This window comes from Crotalus tigris, unplaced genomic scaffold (genome assembly GCF_016545835.1).
Source record: "Crotalus tigris isolate CLP2741 ecotype Arizona unplaced genomic scaffold, ASM1654583v1 scf7180000018690.2240587, whole genome shotgun sequence".
Classification (NCBI taxonomy): domain Eukaryota; kingdom Metazoa; phylum Chordata; class Lepidosauria; order Squamata; family Viperidae; genus Crotalus; species Crotalus tigris.
The window spans coordinates 1,719,498-1,738,097 of NW_024097149.1; the positions used below are offsets into that span (position 1 = coordinate 1,719,498).

General features: G+C 38.7%; 1 protein-coding gene across 9 annotated transcripts in view; it reads right to left on the minus strand.

Annotated features, from left to right (window-relative positions):
* Positions 1-18,600, minus strand: part of PEX5L (peroxisomal biogenesis factor 5 like) — a 174,098-nt gene that overhangs the window by 95,325 nt on the left and 60,173 nt on the right. The window lies entirely within an intron of this gene.

The following is an 18,600-nucleotide window of genomic DNA, read 5'->3' on the forward strand; positions in this document are numbered from 1 at the left end:
GGAGCTTGAATATATATATAAATTGCTTTTATTATGTCATTTTCTCAAAAACAAAATCTGAGTAGACAAGTGCCGAAGCAGAATATCTTGGTGCTAGTGTTTCATTTAAGACAGTGGTTCTCAACCTTTTTAATGCCGCGACCCCCCAACCGGTCGTAAGTTGAGGACTACTCAACCGGTCGTAAGTCGAGGACTACTCAACTGGTGCAGCACCGTTTGCAGAATGGGACTTTTGGCGGGCTCAGCAGGGCAGAGACAGCCTGGACAATTCCTATTGGCTTTTGAAAGCCAATAGAATTAGACTCTATTCAAGAGAGTCTATTCTATTGGCTTTCAAAAACCAATAGAATAAAAGGGAGTAGCACAGCTAAGGAAAAGGGGAAAAAAATGGTGGACTGTGTTGTTTGGTGACACCCGTGAAATGGTTGTTCGACCCCAAATGTGGTCCCGACCCACAGGTTGAGAACCACTGATTTAAGAGATTTTGCACTGGCTAAAATATAAGTGGGCTGCTTTGTGCAAGCCACAGTTTTCTCAAATAGTTGAAATATGTCATTCCTTTGTTCTCTGAGGAACTGATTAAACATCAGACAAGTATTCCTTCTCTTTCTGCTCTTCCCCTCCTTTGCAGCTGTCTTACGATGAGAAACACAAGTAAAAGTCTGATTTACATCAGTTCTCAGCAATGGATGAGTAAGAAAAAGACAATGTTCCCCCTCTCTGCTTCCCACCCAGTGCTATCTTATCAATTGCCTCCTTTCCTTTCTCTGTCTTTTCCCCGTCTCCTGATTTTAAAAAAGCCATAAGGGGACATTATATGGACAGCTTACTTACTCACTGATAGTTGCAGGCATCATATATCAAATGAAAATACCAATTTTCATTTCACAGTAATTGTCTCCATGAAAATATGGAGACTTCCATGGTAAATTAAGCTTGTGACAGATTGAAAGTTAATAGCTTTACAATGGCATAGGCTTTCAGAAATTATGGTTACCTTCATTATATGCAGTAAGAGAGATCTAAAGGAACTATGAATAATAATCAGGTATTTACTGTAGTGTTAGACCAGGGGCGTCAAACTGCTGGCCCATGGGCCGGATGCGTCATGCCGAAACCGCACCCACCTCATTGCTGGCAATGGAAAAAAAGTTGCAATACGTCACGACACGTCACGTGACGTTGTGAGTTTGACACCCCTGTGTTAGACTATTAAATCTGGACTGCAAAACTCTAGATCACCACTTGAAGGCAACAAAGAATTAGAACAGGGGTGGCGAACCTATGGCATGCGTGCCAGAGGCGGCACTCAAAGCCCTCTCTGTGGGCACATGCACCGTTGCCCCAGCCCTGCCTCCCCCCCGCAGCCCCCTCACCAGCACCCCCCAGGAGGAGATTCACCCCTGGACACAGCCCACGTGGAGCAGTGCAGCCAAGGACATGGCAGCTGGGCAGTGGGGACAAGACTCCACCCTTGCGCCCCATCACACGCAGATGATGCTGCGGGGTGCGGGTGAAGAATGTGGCCACCTTGGCACTGCAGGGCTGCCTAGGTGATCTGCAGTGGGCCATGCAGGTGGTGGGTGGCCCTGCAGGCAGGCGGAGAGGGGCAGAGTGGAGGGTTCTGGGGCAGGCAGGGGTGGTGCAGTTTTTGGACACTCGGTTTCTAAAAGGTTTGCCATCACTGAATTAGAACTTATTGTTTCTCTTTGCTGCCAACTATTGGTTTGTCTTTTTTTTTCTTTTTTTCTTTTAAATAATTTCCAGATCTGGAACTCCTACAATAGCCTTTGTAATGCAAACCCTGCAATCTATTGCTATTGGTGCCACAATTTTATAGTTCGAACATGCTTTAACATGCCGATTCATTTTTGCAGTCATCATTTTAGAAAATGTGAGGTGCAAAGTAGATTTGAAGAGCACCAGATTTCAACATTTTAACTTACAATTCTTCCATCCCCACAACCTACACCTCTCCTGAGCTGAGGACATAATTTACGTGCCAAAGCGTAAGGACACAATAGTACAACAACTTTCTCATAGCCTTAACAATATAGAAGCAGTCATTTAGAATTGTCAGAGTTACTCCACGGATAATACTAACTGACTATCTAGGTAGTACAAGTTGAATCAAAGGAAGAAAGACTTGGAAAAGGAGACTAGCATGAGTCAATCTGGGGTGTAGCAATTAGCAGGAGACCAATCAAAAGTGAAAAGTGTCAAAGCATAATAACCAGCAATACAGAAACAAGCCGAACACTATTGAGTAGACATTGTTCTGGCAAATATTCCATTACAGTTCTACTCATAAGCAAGGTCTTAGTCACAACTAGGCAGCCAAGAATTAAAAATAAAGCTGAATCTAAAAACATAGGTGTGAAAGAAACATGTCTAGAAAAGCACACAACATACTTAACAAGGTTAGAGAAAGAGCTGGTGTTTGCATTTATACAATATGTTAAGCTTAGTGGATTATTTTGGGTGATTCTGTATGTATTATGAACCACAAAGAAGGTTAACCACATTAAATGTGTGCTGAATATTCCTTCCAACTTCTGAATTATAATGGAAGCACGAACTTCCATAATTACCTTACCCAAAGCTTGCCCCAGGTACGTAGTATATAATAATAATGATGATAAAGTTGGAAGGGACCTTGGAGGTCATCTAGTCCAACACCCTGCTCAGGCAGGAAACTCTATACCATTTTGGACAAATGGCTGTCCAGTCTCTTCTTAAAAACTTCTAGTGTTGGCGCATTCACCACTTCTGGAGGCAGGTTGTTCCACTGGTTAATTGTTCTATCTGTCAGGAAGTTTCTCCTTAGATCTAGGCTGCTTCTCTCTTTGGTTAGTTTCCACCCGTTGCTTCTTGTCCTGCCTTCAGGCGCTTTGGAAAATAGCTTGACTCCCTCTTCTTTGTAGCAGCCCCTGAGATATTGGAACACTGCTATCATGCCCCCCCTCGTCCTTCTCTTCGTTAAACTAGGCATACCCAATTCCAGCAACCGTTCCTTATATGTTTTCGCCTCCAGTCCCCTAATCATCTTTGTTGCTCTTCTCTGTACTCTTTCTAGAGTCTCAACATCTTTTTTACATCGTGGTGACCAAAACTGGATGCAGTATTCCAAGTGTGGCCTTACCAAGGCATTGTAAAGTGGTATTAATACTTCACGTGATCTTGATTCTATCCCTCTGTTAATGCAGCCTAGCACTGTGTTGGCTTTTTTGGCAGCTGCAGCACACTGCTGGCTCATATTTAAATGATTGTCCACTAGGACTCCGAGATCCCTCTCACAGCAAGGTACCCCCTATACTATATCTGTACATTTGGTGTTTTTTTTTTGCCTAAATGTAGAACCTTACTTTTTTCACCATTGAATTTCATTTTGTTAGATAGCGCCCAGTGTTCAAGTCTGTCCAGATCCTCCTGTATCCTAAGCCTGTCTTCTGGAGTGTTGCCTATTCCTGCCAGCTTGGTGTCGTCTGCAAATTTGATGAGTTCCCCATCTATCCCCTTGTCCAGATCATTGATGAAGATGTTGAAGAGCACTGGGCCCAGAACAGAGCCCTGGGGCACCCCACTTCACACTTCCCTCCATGTAGATGCAGTTCCATTGAGGACCACACGCTGAGTACAGCCGGTCAGCCAGCTACGGATCCATCTGGTGGTGATGCTGTCTAACCCGCATTTTTCTATCTTCTCAAGTAGTAGGTTGTGGTCTACTTTGTCAAATGCCTTACTGAAGTCCAAGTAAATTATATGCCTGACTACAGAAAGTGCTTGAGGTTTTGCATTGCTATGTTAACTCAGATGTTACACCAACTTGCAGGCAGGTTATATACTTCAACAAGTAAGATCTAGCTAGCTGTTCTATGTGCTCCTTCTGTCCTCCACACCCTTGCCTGAAATAGCTCTCTTGTCAATCAAAGTTTCCCCTCTGCATATCTGAAGGAAGTGTGCACAGTGCCCCAATTTCAAAATAGTTGCTTACCTGTACCAAGCTTGAGACAAAACCCATACGATCCTCTGCTTTATCTCAAATATGGAACAGAAGTTGCCATTTTGACCCAAGCTCAGGATAAAACAAAGATGATTTTTTTTTCCTACATGTTCTTGAGTGTTGTGCCATCCTGCAATTTACGTGGTATTTATTTTTCAGCCAGACAACTAGAGATAAGTGGAGACACATTTCTGCAGCCATTGAGTGGAACTCAATGAATGGGTTGTGGGAATGATTAGGAAAAGTAATTTAAACTGGAAGATTGGGAGAAACATTTTGGACACAGAAGAGCTAGTTTTAGAGGCATTATTTTAATGTTGTAAAGGCATGTCAGTCAAGAGAGTTGTTTCTAGATGGGGGTCTTCAAATGTGGCCCTTTTATGACTTGTGGACTTCAACTCCCAGAATTCCTCAGCCAAGCAAGTTGAAGTCCATAAGTCATAAAAGGGCCACGTTTGAAGAAGTCCACAAGTCATAAAAGGACCACGTTTGAAGACCCCTGGTCTAGACCTTCCTTAGCCATGAAGACAGTTGCATGTTCTAAAGGTGCTTTTTCAAAAGACAACTTTTTAAAACAATGCCTTTCAAACTAGCTCTCCGGTGTCCAACAGGTTTCTCCCAATCTTCTAGTTTAACTTATTTTTCCTGATCATCAGTTCTGATAAAGCTTCTTGGATGAGAAGCGAAACGTCTTCAAGGAAAAACAAAGAAAGTCCAGATGCCTTTTTGAAAAAGCACCTTTGGGACAACTGTGACCTGGGTGACTGAGAACCTCCAAAACCACGTTAGTTGGATAACTTTGGGCTTCTCAGCCTTAGGAAGAAGGCTATGACAAATCCCTGCTGAAAATGTTCCCAAGAAAATTGCATGGACTTGTTCATCTGATTACTAGGAGTTAAGATAAAGGCAACAAATAAATAAATAATGCAGGCAGGAAGGCAGGCAGGCAAAGAAGCATAAAGGCATAAGAAAAAATCTGCTGCCTGTGTGGTAGGTAAATTAACTTCTTGGGTTTGTTTATTTTTTTTGTCTTATAGAGGTTGACTTCGTGAATTACAATGTACAAGTAACCCTTGATCTAATAGACTAGTGGAAGAATAGTATCTTACCCATGTAAAATGACCAACATTTACATTTACTCCAGAGAAGTATAGACAAACTGTATTCATTGCATTCCAAATCTGCTAAACTGACATCCATTAAATTGATGGTTTATTCTAATGATAATGCAGTAATGGACACTGCTTTCTTTTTCAGATTCCCAACTGCAGAAGGGTGATTTTGAGTTAGCTGATAGTTGCTTTCTCTGCAGATAATTTGATTAGCTGTATAATTGGATTAAGAATAAATCACAAACCAACACTTAGCCAAGTCAAGCCTTGCTCTTGTTACATTGTTTACGGACTGTGTTGAAATGAATCCACAGCTGTCACTTCTTTGCTAAATTCAGTTCTGTTGTAGATGCTGGCACAAGTGTGTGCTTAATAGTTGCTTCCGTTGTTTACTAGGACATATTTTTCTGAAGCTCTGACAATGTCCAAAGTCCTCCACCTTTTTTTTTCTAACCTTAAGTAAGGGTTTTATTTAATCCAGTGGTTCTCAACCTGTGGGTCAGGACCCCATTTGGGGTCGAACGACCATTTCACGGGGGTCGCCAAACAACGCAGTCTGCCATTTTTTCCCCCTTTTCCTTAGCTGTGCTACTCCCTTTTATTCTATTGGCTTTTGAAAGCCAATAGAATAGACTCTCTTGAATAGAGTCTAATTCTATTGGCTTTCAAAAGCCAATAGGAATTGTCCAGGCTGTCTCTGCCCTGCTGAGCCCGCCAAAAGTCCCATTCTGCAAACAGTGCTGCACCAGTTGAGTAGTCCTCAACTTACGACCGGTTGAGTAGTCCTTGACTTACGACCAGTTGGAGGTTGCGGCATTAAAAAGGTTGAGAACCACTGATTTAATCCTAGTTATTCCTATAATGGAACACGTAAAACATGTGTTCAACATATCTCAAAAATGTCCTGACAGAACATTCTAAGTCAGGCTGTTTTATTTGAGCTCATAAGTAAATGTCATTTTTGTTTCTTGGTTCTTTGCTTCCTTAATATAGACTCATTGGAAGGACTTCCTATTCCAGGTTTATAATTATATTAATAGCTCGAAACCCAACCTTTAATTTCAAGAAGAGTTTAATCTGGGTATAACTGGGAACAATCCAGCTCAAAGAAATTCAGGAATCATACAAAGCAGGGACAAACTCACTGCAATTTTAAGGTTGCTTTTGGGAACTTGGAACACCGTCTTTATTCCTATTAAACAATGTTCGCATTAGAATGGAATGGAATGGAGTAGAATAGCTTTATTTGGCCAAATGTGGTTAGATACACAAGGAATTTGTCTCCTGTACAGAAGCAGTTGGTCTATTTACAAAACAACAGCAAAAATATTAGTACAAGAAAGCCAGTTTATAAGTAAAAAAAAAATCAACAAAGTCCTCCAATATTCCTTTTCAACAACTTAGGCCTTTGTATGTGTATAATGTGGTTCCCAACATCTAACTATAATGTTTGGTCACCAGATTGTTGACAGTTCCTACTGAGACCCCGGATGTGTCAAGCTGACATAAACAACATTGCAACTTGACAACGCTAGCCTCACCCTTTTTTATCTGCTTCCCAACTTTGCACACATGATGCCGCTGTGTACACCTGTCATGAAGTGATAGTTCCTGTCACTTTGAGCTGTCAAAAGCTTTCAGGATAGTCTTTTTGCAGCAGCTGTTCTGAAAATGTCATGCTTGGTGACAACCAGGCAAGTGAAAAAGCAAATGGACTTTAATGCAACCCTAACTAATTTCTAACTAATTTCTAACTAATTTTACAAGATTTACTTGGAATGTCCCTCAAGCATGAATATAGTTCCGACTCCATTGATAGAAAAATATCATTCATCTATGCCTCAGGTTATTGAGTGGCATACCCTAAACAGTTGGAAATTAATGCAGAAAATCACTGCAGGTAATGACCAGTAACAGAACAGCTGTAATAAGCCATTATCGGACAGAATGGAAGCTCTACACAAACAGAAAATCTGTAAATACTGTATGTCATTGTCACAGGAAGGGATTTTGTTCAAAAGAAGGGCAATCATGATTAAGCAAGGATCAGGTAAGAGCTAAGGCAATTTGCATCCTCTCAAAAAGAGTAATGCATTGATTTTTATGCCCATGTTCCTCTAATGGGTAAGCGATCAAGCAAGGAATAGTTATTAGAAAGCATGATAGTAAATACTTTCTCATTTGCCTGATAAACTCCTTACTCTGATGCAGACAAGTGATTCATCAAATTAGTACTTTTAACATTGAACGAGACAACAGGCCAAAATGCTTTTGGCTTGAAGCAAAGAAAAAGATGGCTCCCTCATTCGTGCCACACACAAATTATAACTGGAGAGGCAGGTGTGTGTGTGTGTGTGTGTGTGTGTGTGTGTTTAATTCTGGGCATGGCATTGCATTGTGAATTATGCTTGAAGGCATCAGCTCAATTTAAAGAATATAAAGAGGCCACATGCCACACAGTTGTTCCTCTAAAACTCTGAATAGCAGAATAACAGAGTTGGAAGGGATCTTTGAGGTCTTCTAATCCAACCCCCTGCTCAAGCAGGAGACCTTAAAGCATTCCAGACAACTGGCTGTCCAGACTCTTCTTAACCTCCAGTGATGGGGCATCCTAACTTCTGAAGGGAAGCCATTCCACTGGTTATTTGTTCTCACTGCCAGGAAATTTCTTTTTAGTTCTAGGTTGCTTCTCTCCTTGATTAGTTTCTATCCATTGTTTCTTGTCCTGCCTTCAGGTACTTTGGAATATAGGTTGACCTCCTCTTCTTTAGGGCAGCCCTTCAAATATTGGAACACTACTATCATGTCACCCCTAGTCTTTCTTTTTAGTAGACATACCCAATTCCTGCAACCATTCTTCATATGTTTTCATCTCCTGCTCCCTAATCAGTTTTGTTGCTGTTTTTTGCACTCTTTCCAGAGTCTCTACATCTTTTTTATAACATGGTGACCAAAACTGGATGCAGTATTCTAGGTGTGGTCTTACTAAGGCTTTATAAGGCCTTTATAAACAGCAGCAATGGAGACTTTATAAAGCCTCTGTTGCTGCTTCTCAGCATTTGCTGCCTTGGGTAACCCTCTCGTTCTGTATAATGGTAGAGACAGCCAAGCCAAAAGTTCTAGGCAAATTATATGTAGCTTGGTAAGATGCCCTAAACATATAGGCGGGGCTGACCCAACACTCTTAACTTACTTGTTAAGTAGCTCATTTCCTAGTTTTATATATTGAGTTGAATCATACCTTAACCAAAAGAACTGACCTCACAAATAGGTAGTCCTCAACTTATGACTGGTTGTTTAGCGAAGTTATGCCAGACCTCCTCAGGAGTTCTTACAACCCGGTTCTGATGGCCACCTGCTCCATGGTCATCTGTCCACATTTAGGGCACTAGACAACCCTGCCTGCATTTAAGGCTGTTTTGTTAAATCTGGTCAGTCACATGGGTGACCTGCTTTACGGCCATCAGGACTTCAACCATAATGGGCAGGCACCATTACAGTCATATGTCAAGGACTATCTTAATATATTAAACCACAAACCCAACCAACCAAGCTTAAGATTAATCAGACTTAGCATGCTATTTAAATGGGTCTTTAGCTGTCCTGGTTAAGTATATCATGTGAGCTGAGCCTTAGGCTTTACTGTAAAGTGTAAGTCTGCCTGGCCAGGTCGTTGTCCTAATCCCCCCCCCCACACACAAACCTCTATTTATCTGCTAGTATCTTTTGTCCATTCTGGAACTGAGTAGAGCAGTGGTTCTCAACCTGTGGGTCGGGACCCCATTTGGGGTTGAACGACCATTTCACGGGGGTCGCCAAACAACGCAGTCCGCCATTTTTTTGCTTCTCTCCTTGGTTAGTTTCCATCCATTGCTTCTTGTCCTGCCTTCAGGTGTTTTGGAAAATAGCTTGACTCCCTCTTTTTTGTGGCAGCCCCTGAGATATTGGAACACTGCTATCCTGTCCCCCCTTGTCCTTCTCTTCGTTAAACTAGACATACTCAATTCCAGCAACCGTTCCTTGATGTTGCCTATGCATTATTCAGCCTTGTCTTCTTCACAGAAGACTATTTTAAGAGCTGAAAAGGGATGCCACTGAGATCCTTTTCTTCAATGTTTTAGAGATCTAATACTAAACTCTCTAGACAGGTGTCATTAATTAAGCCACTGTTCAAACCTAATAAGGCAGTTCTGGCTAAGTCACAGTTCCTTTTAACAAGTTATCGTGATTAAACGATCTGATGGACAGGAGACCAAATTTCTTTCACTTTTACTTATCTTTATTATTTTTCTTCTCCAGCTTTCAGCAAACAATTTGCATATATTGCTCCTTTTTGCTCTTTGGCTAAAGGGCAGGAAGAAGAGTTATTTTATTCACATGATTATCCTACAAAAGGTTGGGAGAAAAGATAACTTTTGCTTCTTATTTTCCTTTCTAGAGAAAGTTAGTACACAGGTAACACTGCATGAGATAAAAGGTGTTTATGGGAAAACTGATTGATTGGTAATTTCCAACTTTTTTTGACAATCAGTCCCCCAGTCTGGTCTTTCAGATTTCCAATGGTGCCCCTGTCAGCTGTCTCAAGTTGGTCAGTTAGAAAAGAAAGACTCTGCAATAGTGGTGAATATCTGTAGCCTGGGTGTAGGATGAGGGTGAAGATTCGCTCTCCGAGCTTGTGGGTTGGTTTCCGAACATTTCGTCACCAGGCCAAAGAACATCTTCAGCGGAGTTTATTTTTTTTAATTTTTTTTATTTTTATGAGACTTATATACCGCTCTAAGTGCAAGCACTCTCTAAGCGGTGTACACCAGTAAGCAATGTATATATATATATATATATTTACATTGCCCCCAAAAATCTGGGTCCTCATTTTACCTACCCCGGAAGGATGGAAGGCTGAGTCAACCTTGAGCCGGTGAGATTTGAACCGCTGACCTGCTGAACACAGTCAGCTAAAGTGGCCTGCAGTACTGCACCCTAACTCCTAAACTCTGATGAAAATGTTGCCTAGCCTGGTGATGACATGTTCAGAAACCAACCCACAAGCTCGGAGAACGAATCTTCACTCTCAAAAGAAAGACTCTCAGGCCCATGGTTAGCCAAAGGTATACTTTACTAAAGCCAAGTGGTTACAAAAGAAGCAAAGCTGGATCTGAGGTTTTTATGGCCAAAGTATATGCCTTGTCCCCCTCCCCCCCCAGTTATCAAGACGTGTGTAATTAGGTATTAACAAATTGTTTTGGGAAACGGTCTCTGTCTTCACAGCTGGCTGCATTCCTTTTTTGACCTTGGAACCGCCAGCGATTCTCACAGAATGGTGTGAGGCTTGGTTTGTTTCCTCATGGTCACCCATGAGGAATCCTCCCTCTTGTCCTTCCCCACAGCTGCCTCCCCCATTTCTATTGCAGGCTGCCAGAAACAGACAGTACACAGTGTCACTAAATGGCAGCCCTGACAGCACTCATAGTCATCCACTATCCATCTTCTTTCCAGTGGGAAAACTAAGCTGTCCTTAAATTGGTGTCATTCGACTATTCCTAGCCTCCACAAATAGCATGGTTTGGGTGGCTGAAGATGATAAGTGTAGAATCTTTTTACATATGGAGAAAGCAAACTGGAGAATGAGGCCAGTCCATGCATTCATATAAAAGCCACTTTTGGTTTTATTTTCTAGGTGGAACTATATTGCCAGTAACTAAATCAAGGTACAGAAAACAACTGCTTTCCATCCAAGGAAAAACATGGTTTTTCCTCAGCTGTAGATAAGCCCATTTTGGGAAGGCTGAGGGTCTTTTGGGTTGATTTGTTTGTGCATTATCTGATACACTGGTTATAAATGTAATTTTAATTTGTAATCATGGTTTTCTGATGTATACTACATGGAGTCAGTTTTAAGAATTCCTCAGCCAATTTTGGGAGTTGAAGCTTAAAGTTGTCGAGGTTGAGAAGCAATGCTTTAAATATAGGTCCCTTTTGCAAGAAGGGTGGTGCTCTGAATTCTTGTTTTCCCTTAAGTCATTGCTATCTTTAATGTGAGACAGCTGTTCCCCTTTTGTAGAAGATCCGGCTTCTTGAGATCTTGGAAGGCATAAGCCCACAGCAGAAAAAGTGGTTCAGATTCAATGGAATGGAAGAACTCAACAGGGAGTTTCTATCTGATTTGTGCCAGGTAAATGGACCATAATCAGTCAACCTATGCTGCTAGACCAATTGTTCCAGTTTTTGCCCAAGCAAAGACTTTTCAATTCACAGACCAAGGTCATACAAATATAGAATTCACATAGTAATGAGGTATACCAAAACATATGCTGAATATACAGAAACACAATGTGACATTGGGGATTGCATAATGAATTTCCACAACCACTGGAGATTGCATTATCTCTTTGTACCCAGTGAATCTATTTGACCACTGCTGCAAATAGCTAAAGATAGATGAGAGGGACTTCCGGCTTTGTGCAGTAGCGACCGGTCACGGGCTTGCAGATTCTCCACACCCCCATGGCTAATTTTGCCCTGCCTGGGGACCCTAAATGGGTCTAAGTAGCCCCAGAGAGGCGACAAAGAAAGAAGGGTGCCCCAGTGATTCTGGAACGGTGGCAGCCATTCTGTTTGAATTGGGAAAAGCCTTCTAACCTGACAGGAGAAAGACTGGCCATATTGCATCGACCAGCCTAAGCTACTAACAACCAAAGTCCAAAAGCACTAACCAGCACAACTGTGAACAGCCTGCTTGAAACTGGATGAGAAATTCGATCTTCTCTTTTCTATTCTACATTTAATTTCCTGGAAAAGATCCCCAAGAAGCAAAACACCTTTGAAAGGGAAGGAGGGGGATTTCAACCCCACCCTTATACTAACAAAAGTGACAAATTAATCTTTTTATAGAGGATCAAAATATATGGAAGTGAAATAAATATAAAACCTGAAATTTAAAACTTAAATCTGGATAAATCTAAAATTGTTTGAATGGTTAAGACTCTCATTTTAAAGATAATTGTTTATTTTGGAAATTGAAAAACAAATAGTTGCTGACACCTGGTGATGGATGAAGACTATGACAGCTATGACTTTAGTATAAGACTTGGCAAAACCTGGGAAAAGCTAATCTGTGTTTATGACCTTCAAAGTTTTAACAACAAAGAACAGCTGTGACAAAAAAGAGACAATAATCTGGGCTGTAGACAAAGAGAGAATTATAAATTTCAGAAAAAAATCTTTTTTGAACTAAATATCTATTTAATTGGGACTCTAAAGCTATTTTAGAGAAAAGAAAGGAAGATAAAAACTCAAATTCTTGGCCATCATGGATCAGAGACATATAGAAAGAACATATCAAGAAAACATAAATACTTCACAGGAGAAGATATATAGTATACTGCAACTAATTCAAACAACAATGATTTTAAACCACAAAGAAATCCAAAATAACTTTGACAATATAAATCAATTTATTTCTAAGTTAACTCTACAACAAAAAAATTCCCAGAAAACAACAATAGGGAAGATGGAACTTAACAAAACAAGGAAACATGATTTAATCCTAGTGGAAAAAAATACACAAGAATTGGAAAAAACAACTTATACCTTAAGACTACAAAACAAAACTGAGGACAAGAAAACAGATTGGATAAAATGGACAGTAGAGATGTCAGGAACATCAGAGAGAAAGGAAATGATAAGAGAAGTGGAGAGAAAGAAAAAGAAAAAGATTTTCAACAACCGTGGAAAGGCAAAAGCCCCGTTCAAAGACACTTCACCTGATTTACTTTTTATATCTACAGCAACATTTACAAACATATGGAAAAACGTTTTGATTCAGCAAAATACATTGATTAAGATACTGGGCAAAGGAAAAAAGACTAAAGTGGAAATCAAGAAAATAGATGATGGGACTTACCAGAGAGAATACTTAAAAAAGAAACATTTGTTTGAATATGGTTAAACAGATAGAAAATTTTTGGAATACATATGTCATTCTAAGAGGGATGAATTCCCTAAATAATATAGTATGCTGTTTCCCTTTTTTGTTCTCTTTCTTCATATAAGTAAAATAAAATATTTGAAATGACTTAGATAAAAGGAATGTTTTACATACTTAAATGTGATTGAATTTAAGAAAATTATAATGGATAAAAATGTTTTGAATAAGAGTTAAAGGATTAGATGACTAGATGTATTATATGGAATGTTTAAAGATTAAACATATCTTTAATTATGGTTAAAAAGAATAAGAACTTTAGGAAATAAATATATATTAGCTTAGGAGGGATATATATTTTAAGTAGTAAGTTATTTTTTATGTTTCTTTACTCTTGCTCTCCTTTCTTTTCTTTTCATTGTTTTATCTATTCCTTAAGAAATGTAAAAGTGTGAGATGGTTCATATGGAAAAATAGAGTTAAATTTTTAAATGTAATTAATTTTTGAGAAAATCTTAACCAGTAAGAATACCTAGAATTTGGTGGGAGAAACAAATTAAAATAAGGACTGTAACAGGATCTATGTTAAGACAACCAGAATGATTGGATAGAAAAGAAATATTATATTGATATGATTATTATTTTTAGGAATATTGGGAAAATTTATATATTTAATTGTTATTTATCAAAACAATAAAAATTGTATTAACTCAATGTCTGCAAAAGAGGATATTTTGGGAAAAGAGGAAATCAACTAAAACCATTATGTGGATTATGGATTATAGAAATCAATTGTTAATGATTGTTTTACAAATGTAACCCAGACAACACACTGTTCACCAATTATTGTGATTTTTTTAAAAAAAATCAATAAAATATATTACAAAAAAAAAAAGATAGATGCTGAGGAAGGATCTTCATAAGCCATTCTAGATCTGCAGCTCACTTGGCCTACTAAATTAAGCAAAAGGAATTCCAGTTTCTGTCTCCATTGTCCTTTGTTGCCTCTGAGATGTTCTTTAGACAGAGACGCGGTTTTTCTATATTCCTAATAAATCTTTTACTTCAAATACAGTGAATGTCTGTGAGGCCTTTGGTGCTCTCTGAGCTTGTGGTTTTCTTGCAGATGTTTTATTACCAAACTAGGCAACCCCATCAATGCTAGAACAGAGTGCAGGTTTGCGCCAATTTTTATATATTTGCCCTGTCAGTGCTGGTGGGAATAGTCTTGGGGGTTTCTTGATTAGGTTGTTGTTTATTATTAGCTTGTTTGTCTGCATTGGTGATTCCTTGATTAGGGTATTGTTTACTGATGATGTTACCAAGTTTGGTACTGAAATGTCTGCAAGAAAACCACGAAGCTCACAGTTCAAACCTGAGCTACCAATATTCTCTTCTAACAATGAATAACATTCAATGATAGTTAAATCAAGGCCATGCTCTCCATCCAAAAGAGCATTCTATTACTTTAATTTATCAGGGTTTCCTCCCCCCCCCCAGAACTCTCATTATCCTCTTACAAGTCTCTATAAGGATTCAAATGTACAAAAACAACACTTTTGCTTAAAAGTTTTATGTTATGCATTGTAAGCAACAACATGAATTTCTTAGTGGCACGAATAGAAGAAGCAGAATAAACTTCTACTACTCAACAAATGAGGCAAATATTTTTCCTTTCCTCTAAGCTGGCAAGTCTACTATTTGTTTCCTTTCCAAAATAAATGATCAGTGAAATATTTTTCAACAACTTCTTCTTATTTAACTGTAGGTTGCCAATATAAAAGAGGTCATGCTTAACACTTATTCGTGTGATTGTATTCTGTCTCAGTGCCTCCACGTGGATTGAACTTCTATTTGTACTTACGTGGGCAGAGTAGCTCTAAAACTATTTACACAAAAAAGTGTGTTTTTTAATGGATTTTCAACCTTTAACTCAATAATGATGTACCAAGTATCTAATAAAAAATAAGATGCACAGAAAAAAAAAGTACAGAAAGAGCACATGGACAAAATACTAAAGATATACAAAACATTTCTTTGGTGTATGCATCTATGCACACACAAACACACATACAAACACACTGGTGCTATTTTTTTTAATCATTCCACTTTATCATGTTTTTCCTTGCACTGATGCGCAGAAAATTCCCATGTTTTCTTTCTTTTGTTTTGCCACAGTGCTCAACACAATGGAAAATAAAATTCCTCTGATGAAAAATATGATTTGTCATGAAACAGGTGAGGCTGTCCAAGGGCTGGGATGACTGTCCCCAAAATGTGAGGGAAGAAAACAAAGCAAGATAAATATTTTTGCTACATCTCATCTGGAGGCACCTGGAATCATAATCTCGTTTTCCAGTAGGCAGTACCAAAGATTTTGTTGCATACCCACTCGAGACAAAACTTAAACTGCAACTCAGACATCATCAAGATCAATTTAAAGACAGGACATGGCATTAGGAAAAATTCCTAAGGGAATGTACAGAGAGTCTTCAACGTACGACCACAACTGAGCCCAAAATTTCTGTTGCTAAGTGAAATAGTTGTTAAGTGAGTTTTGCCTCATTTTACAACCTTTCTTGCCATAGTTGTTAAGCGAATCTGGCTTCCTCATTGACTTTGCTTCTCAGACGGTTGCAAAAGGTGATCACATGACCCTGGGACACTGCAACAATTAATTATAAATATGAGTCAATTGCCAAGCATCTGAATTTTGATCACGTGACCATGGGGATGCTGCAATGAAAAACGGCCGTAAGTCACTTTTTTCAGTGGAGTTGTAACTATGAATGTAACTAGACAAACTATTGTAAGTTGAAGACTACTTGCATTCTTGAACTAATTTAATATAAGAATATGTCAAATGAAAGGAGAGGGGGAATAATCCCTTACTCACTGGATGGCTGCTTTGTTATTAAAAGGAAAGTAGATCTATAATAAATAGCTCTGGTATCTACAAAAGCCGAGTGAGGAAAATAATTTGAGGCAATGTTTTAGAGAAGCCTTTCAAAGCACTCTGAAGAAACAGCCTATGGCCTATTCTTCACACTTCTGAAGTTCCAAGATCAATAATTAACCCTCCAGCTAAAATATTTTTAAGATTAATGAACATAAAAAGAGATATATTGCACTAGACGGATCAATGCTCTATTTGACTCAGTAAATTCACACAATGCCCTTATTCATGATTTACTGAATTATCTAACCAGTTGAGTTGTAAGGTAGTCTGCTAAGGTGACCAACCGTGCTCCTTTAGGGAGGACAGTCCTCCTTTTGTAAGTTCTGTCCTCCCTCAAAAAGTGTCCTTCATGTCCTCCTTTACAATATTTGAAGACTAATCTGCAGGGCTTTTTTTTCCCTCATAGAACGCTCAGAACGGCATTCTGGCACCTTTTTTTGATGGTTTTTTTTTCAACTTTTGCATGAACTGTGCTACTCCCGCTATTGGCTTTTGAAAGCCAATAGGAATTGCTGCTGAGCACACCAAAACACCTGGCTGGCAAACTTTATACATGCAAGTTGTCTGTATTATTGTTGCAATGAATGTTTCTTTTATTTACGATATTTTTTTCTTCAATTTATTTGTGTCCTCCTTTTCATTGTAAAAAAGTTGGTCACCTTACTGAATGCTGTAAAAAGAGAATCATAGGGACCTGGGTTGGCCTATATAGCAATGCCTTTATAGAACACCAGCAATTCATACAGATTCTGTCTTTATGTTCAAATAGGTACATGCAAGAAGAATCACACCATTTGGTATTGCTATCCACATAATAAATGCAGCCTTGCACAAAGACACTAAATTTAAATCAACTCACCAGAAAGGGAGAGACTTATATGTTCTTGATTCAGATTACTTAGAATGGGTAAAGTACAATTTTCTTGGTGGAGAGAGACTTCTTCAAAAGGTTTAGGAATAGTAATTGCCAAATCCCCAACTCTTTAAGATTTTGGAGACTTCTTAATTTAGTTCCTTGGCTGTATTCGTAAAACTTTATTAACTAGATCAGATAAAGATCTGATGGGTACAGCTATACAGAATGGTAAACATGGTTAGTGTTTGCCTTGGCTAGGTTCTTCTTTATTTGGTGTGTTGGGAAATTCCAATCTGATTGATTATTTTATTTTTACTGTTTAGATTTTTTTTACCCTGCTTTTATTATTTTATAAGTAACTCAAGGTGGTGAACATACATAACATTCCTTCCTTCTCTTTTCCCCACATGAAGTGGGGAGTGACTGTCCAAAATCACATGAAGTGGGGCGTGACTGTCCAAAATCACCTAGTCAGCTTTCATGTCTAAGGAAGGGTTAGAATTCACAGTCTGCTAGTAATTGGCCCAAAATTATCCAATTGTCTTTCATGCCTAAAATGGGATTAGAATTCACAGTGTTCTGGTGATTGGCATAAAGTCACTTTAGGCTTATGTGCCTAAGGTGGGACTAGAACTCATCATCTCCTGGTTTTCAGTCTAGCACATTAAGCATTACACCAAACTGGTTGTTATATAATACAAATATGTATGATTTATGATTCAATGTACAGTGCAAATCTATAAAATTAATGCAGGATTCAGTGTGAGTGTGGAGCGAGTAGAATCTGCTACAAGCAGTGTTTCTCAACCTTGACAATTTTAAGGCATGTGGATTTCAACTCCCAGAATTCCACAGCCAGCAATGCTGGCTGTGGAATTCTGGGAGTTGCACATGCCTTAAAATTGTCAAGGTTGAGAAACACTGTGCTACAGTTTTAAATAATCTAATTTAATGTAATAACATAACTCATACAAACACAATCTGTTGTTGTGCTTGATCTTGGACAGAAGAAAGTGTTGGAAATGTGAAAATATACCAACAAATGATATGATCATTCACAAGATACTAGAATGCGCTGAGATGTACAAGCTTATTCTAGAAATAAAAGACAAGGAAGCAACAGAATTTTACGAGATAGGGAATAAATGTTATGTTTGGTTAGAATAGAGAAATAAAAATGTATGAAAATTAATGTAAATAACTGTAAATAAATGTAAGAGACACATGACACAGTACTGTTAAGAAAAAAATGTATTTTGTTTGTTTTAAAGTGAAAAAGGAAAAATAATTTTTTTTTAAAAAAAGTCCCTTGGAATTACCAAAAGTTGAGGCTTCCAACTCCTTTTAGCTTCTGATTAATTCTTTGAAATTGCATTTGGTCAGGATTTGGCATTCTAGACCTTGGGATGTTTTGACCTCTAACATTTCTTCTGTTTAAATTAGTCTGGCATTTTCCTCCTGCTGTTGGAATGTACTCTATTCAGAGACCTAACATCGATTTCCATTGCTCTGTAAAATTATGTTATATACTGTACGATAGGTGCTGTAATAATCTGCGATGCAGCCAAAATTTGGAGGGAGCACATGAAAGCAGGAACAGGATACACAACTGTAAACAAGTCCTTATCTGGCTCTTGTTATTCAGTGATTAATTTCATTCCAGTAAATAGGAAATCTTGTGAAAAGAAATAAGCCAGAAAGCCAGCCATTTTAATTAGGAGTGATTTAAAGTAAATAACCATAAATGTG